Below are 4,778 nucleotides of genomic sequence, written 5' to 3' on the forward strand. Positions count from 1 at the left end.
GAGCTTGAGCGGCTCGGGGGGCTCTGACCACCGGCCAGGCAGCCTTTCCCGGAGCTTGGAAGTTTTCCCTCGGGGGGTAAACGCGAGGGCAGTTTCCACCTCTCCCTTCCACCTTTCCTTTCCACCTCTCCTTTCCACCTCTTTTTTCCAGGGGTTGAAACCCACTGCTGCAGAGGCAAGGAGGGAAGGAAGGAAGGAAATCCCAGGCTGGTGAGTAGTTTCTCTGCCCCAGCGTGAGTCCCAAATTACAGCGAATGGGCTCAAGTTCCTCACTGTCTGTTTCTGCTCCGCTGTGGAAAAAATATGTGTATTTCCTAATACGGATACCCCACAAGGAGACCATGTCCTTTATGGAATTCAATACGTGGCTCTTACTGTCTTTTCAGGTCCTCATAAAACACTTGCCTTTACACCATACCTTTACRCCACTCTGCAGAGATGTCCTCTGTCCTGATCCACCTGCTTTGTGTCCTGAATCTGCTCTCCCCAACTGATATGAAGAGCATGGTCATTTATGTCTTCCTAGACCAATGTGAAATTAAGCCCTCAGAGAACAGAGGTTTCTCAGCCACAACAATGGTCTTTGCCTGGCAGATTATTTTTTTTCCTCTAATGCCCTACTTGGCCTTCTGTTCATGGTAAAAGTTCATCAGGTTATGCAATTCCAAGAGGGGTTAATGGATCCGTTGTGATAAGTTATCTCTGTGGGGTTCTTGAAATCAGCAAGGTGAGGCTCTCGGCGGTGAGGTTCATCAACAAGGTGTACACCAGTTTGCATTTGGATTAGTTCTTACCAGAGAATCTACCTGGAGAATACCCTACCATAAGACCCTTTTAGTGTCTGGTTAGATACCTGCAAGGGTCTCCCCTGAAGAAGGAAAAGTTGCCTCATTCATCTTTAGGAACATTCCAAGAAGTTCAGGACCTAAGTGCAAACCAACTTGATCCCAACCCCAAAATTTCTAGATGATTTGGATRTCCTGCAGGACAAAGGTAGGGTGCTGTGCTGTGTGTAAAATGATCCTTGGGAGGTGGACACGCTGAGTGTGACTGAGACTTTCCTGACAGCCTCAGCTTTAGCTGCACAGTACAGAGCAAAGAGCTGCCTGTCAGGTGACAGGGCTCCATCTCAASGAGGGGAAGATGAGGTGAACTGGAGCCCAGCTGCATTTAGTGAGGGCTGGATCATCCTGCTAGACTCTGTCTGCACCTCACTGCAAGCTCTGGGTATCTGCAGGTATTTACCTGGGGCCACCTCCACGCCTCCCTGATGTACCCATGTACCACTGTCCTGCTGCAGGAGAAGCTCCTCTCTCCTCTCCYCACACCAGCCATGCTTAAGCACACGCTGTGTTTGTAGGATAAACATGCCAGCTGCATGTCTGAGCTACAGCCATGGTTTTATTGTATTTCTGACAATAGAGGGGCAAACGCGTGAAGAGAGATGGAAATGGGGTGAGTGGAGAAGAGTGTGATGTGGCAGAGGACTTTCAGAGACTTCCTTATTTCCAGCCCCACACTCGCACTCCCTGAAGAGGCTCTGCTGCCCAGTGGCTGATTGCCATCCCTTMGCTCCTGTGCTCCAAGTCCTGCTCTTCCACGATTCCTCCCAGTCCATCATCAGCGGGGAGTTTTAAGGCACAGTTTGCTCATCTGCTCTGGGCTCAGAGCACAGACAGTTTGCTCATGTGCTGTGGCAGCAGAATAACGCGTGCCCCGAGCTGTGCATGATGCCCAGGGACAGGAGCAAGTGCAGGAGCCTCGCTGGCAGGAGCACACGAGCCCGATACCTGATAGCCTGCAACGACAACTGTGAGAGAAGGATTGATGGGCTCAGCACGGTTCACAGGACSGGCAGTTTGGGCAGGAGAAGGACTTGTGCTTCTAGGAACAGGCAGGTGAAGTGCTTCATCACCCACCGGGCAAGCCAGCCACCCCTGCACCCCTGCCCTGCCACRGGCACTAATCAGGGTAACAGGCAARAGGCACCTCAYTTCCAGCTTCACTGCTGGTCTGGTCCTCACAAAACTGGCCAATGTGCTTGKCAGGAACTGGAGAGGGGCTGAGGGGTTTGCAACTCCTTCCCCTACACCTTAAGTGACAGCAAATATCACGAACACCTTTTACATGTCAGAATTCTTAAGTCCCGTATCTGCTCAAGCTCCCAACCCTGCTGTTATAGTGCCTTTGCAGATTTYATATTAAATCCCAGAAAACAGATAGGGAAATRCATTCCCCTCCCCCTCTTTACATCYGAGTTGCCAACTAAAAAAAGAACTTATTTCGTAGAAGCTAGAAATGTTAGCGGGTCTTCAGTTGATAATGAAAATCCTTTAGAGAACAAAGGAAGCCGAATAATGGAGCCTGGAGCCTGTCACATGTAATTCTTGTTAGTAACAATTTCTCTGAGCTGTTCAGGGAAGCGCAGCACTCAATTTCAGAGCTTAAATGACTTAACCAGACTTTTTACGAGGACAGGGTATCTAGCAACCCTGACTGCAAAACAAKGCGAGTTTCTAGAGGCAGAGCGTGTGCTGCCAGTTGTTGTCCATCAGTAACAGCTCAGGAGCTTTTATAAAATGCAGATGTGATCTCAGTTCTTTCTCTAGGAAACAAAAACAATGAAGTTTCAGCCTGGCCTGACTAGCAAGTAATGAGTGCTGCCATCCTATCAACAAAAGTTTGCCTTCTCTAGCGAAGCTCTTAAATCACACAAAAACACCTTCAGAAGCAGCTGAGGTAGGTTTGTGATTCACGTCTTGATGGTGCAGCGTTTTAGAATTGCATTAGTCATCTCAGACCTAAGTAAAGAGCAGGGATTTCAAAAACAGCATCTTACATGTGTTCTGTTCCCCACCCCCTGAATCCCCACACAAATAAAGTAGATTGAAAAAAAAAATAAAAAGAAAAATTAGATCTAAGTTTTTGCAGGGAAAGTGGGTCAGACATCTAAGGACTCTTGCTGTTAAAAACTTGCAGAAATCTCAGGTAAAGAAAGTACTTAACGGCCTCCTTACCTGGGCAAAACTCGTCAGGGWTCTTTTAAAGTAAAGAGGTCACCCTTTTACTCGTTTTATCTCAAATTGCTGAGTACCCTGGGAACAGGAGAAAATGTGCGAGGCTTTTAAATATAGACTCCCCAGTTCTTGGAAGGAAGGAGAAGGAGTCATTGATTGAGAACGACTGGCCTTGTCATCATTTAGGTTTCATGTTTTCTTGGATATTCACAGATTGCCCTTTTTTTTTTTTTTTTTTTATTCCTTCCCCCAAACTTGCTTTGGACAAGTGAATATGTTAAAAATAGTATTCTCCTAAATCTTCTTGGTCTGGGTGTGTTTACACATTGTAGATTAGATTTGTGAGATTCTAGAGGTGGGTGACCTGTAGTGCCTAAAAATGAGCTTTTTTAAAAAAGGAAAATTGAAAGTACTTCTTTCATAATACTTGTATTTGTTAGATAAAAAGCTCATGTTGCTACAGTTCCTATTTTCTCTATGAGTCGTGCTCCACTCTGTGTAATTATCTGCTAGAATGCGTACTCTGCATGTGTTTTTAGTTAAAATTTCTTAAAACAAGGTCTTAAAGTCTGCATATTTTCAGCCTGGTCCTTTAATACCTCACATAAAATAGCATGTGTCCGTCCTGCATGTGGAATATCTATTCAGCTCAGAGATTTTGGTAGCATGTGTCAAGACTAATATTTATTTTCTATTTTGCCATTACCTMTGATGAACTAACACATCTCTAGGAAAACTTCTAATTTCACTTTTAAACTCCAAGAAATGAGGTCTGTGTGGTGTTTGGTAGAGGGCTGTGAAGKGAGGTCACTTTTTTAGTTCTTGTTGCTTCTGCCACAAGTGGTATAAGGTGAACTGGAGAACACTTCTCTGGGGAAAAAAAAAAAAAAAGATTGATTTTGTAGCATCTTTTTGTTCTGTATTCACAGATTATCACAATAATCATCACATAAATATCCCAATATGCTTCTTGAGGATGCCTGATGAAATGAGTGGGACATCTGTGAGATTCCTTCATCCAGTGACCAAGGGATTCCTCATATGGAAGCGTTTGTGATCTTTTCCCTTTGGTGATGTTTGTTGCACAATGAGGCTGGTCACTGCCAGGATAACAGCCTGGGCTTTGCTGGGAAATGTGATATAATAGGCATTCCTTGCTGTTTTTATGCAAACACCTTTTTTTCCCTGGCTCCCACTGGTGCGTGTAAACCACTTGGCAAACAATGAAACACTTRAGCGACGTGCTCTCTTTTTATTTCAATAACTTCTGTGTCTGCTAAGGACTGGTGCTTGGTAAATTCTTCTTTGAAAGACCAAAGATTGCTTTCAAGACTTATAGCAGTGGCAGTGATGGGAGTATGATATATGCACRTTTTTAGTGAAACTCTTCACTGCAAATCCTGCAAAGCAGTGTTTGACCTCCCAAGGCCCTGYCTGGCCCCACTTTTCCAGCACCAGYRYAGCACTTCTGCTGGATCCCTAAAGAGAGCATGAGGACAGGGGGAAAATGTGCCTACCACTTGTGGCTATGGAGAGATTTYGGAAAATGCTTGATGGCTGGGTCACTCATCCCTTCTGCTTCCTATAAATGCTCTGTGGCTACAGCTGCGATAAAAGGGAAATTCCTACATATCCTTGATGCCTTTCCATCGCTCCTAGTAATGCTGGGATAGTGCAGCCACTGCAAGCCTTTGATCGCTCCTGGGGTACAGGAGGAATGCCAGCAGCTGCTCCAGATTACACTCCCACGGCTGTGGAGAT

At 45.5% G+C, this 4,778-nt stretch overlaps 1 long non-coding RNA gene across 3 annotated transcripts in view; it reads left to right on the forward strand.

Annotated features, from left to right (window-relative positions):
• The window catches only part of LOC130578410 (uncharacterized), a 12,763-nt gene extending 8,294 nt beyond the window's left edge, over positions 1-4,469 (forward strand). The window contains exons 1-3 of one of the 3 annotated variants that reach the window (XR_008965884.1): positions 7-1,237; positions 1,423-2,739; positions 3,947-4,469. This is a non-coding gene — a long non-coding RNA (uncharacterized LOC130578410). Of the gene's footprint in view, positions 1-6; positions 2,740-3,946 lie in introns of those variants that run through there. The other 2 variants (XR_008965886.1, XR_008965885.1) reach the window with 2 other exon arrangements.
• Positions 4,470-4,778: the final 309 nt, after the last annotated feature.

Source organism: Malurus melanocephalus, unplaced genomic scaffold (assembly GCF_030028575.1).
Source record: "Malurus melanocephalus ecotype Western Australia unplaced genomic scaffold, MMel_1.1 scaffold_226, whole genome shotgun sequence".
Taxonomy (NCBI): domain Eukaryota; kingdom Metazoa; phylum Chordata; class Aves; order Passeriformes; family Maluridae; genus Malurus; species Malurus melanocephalus.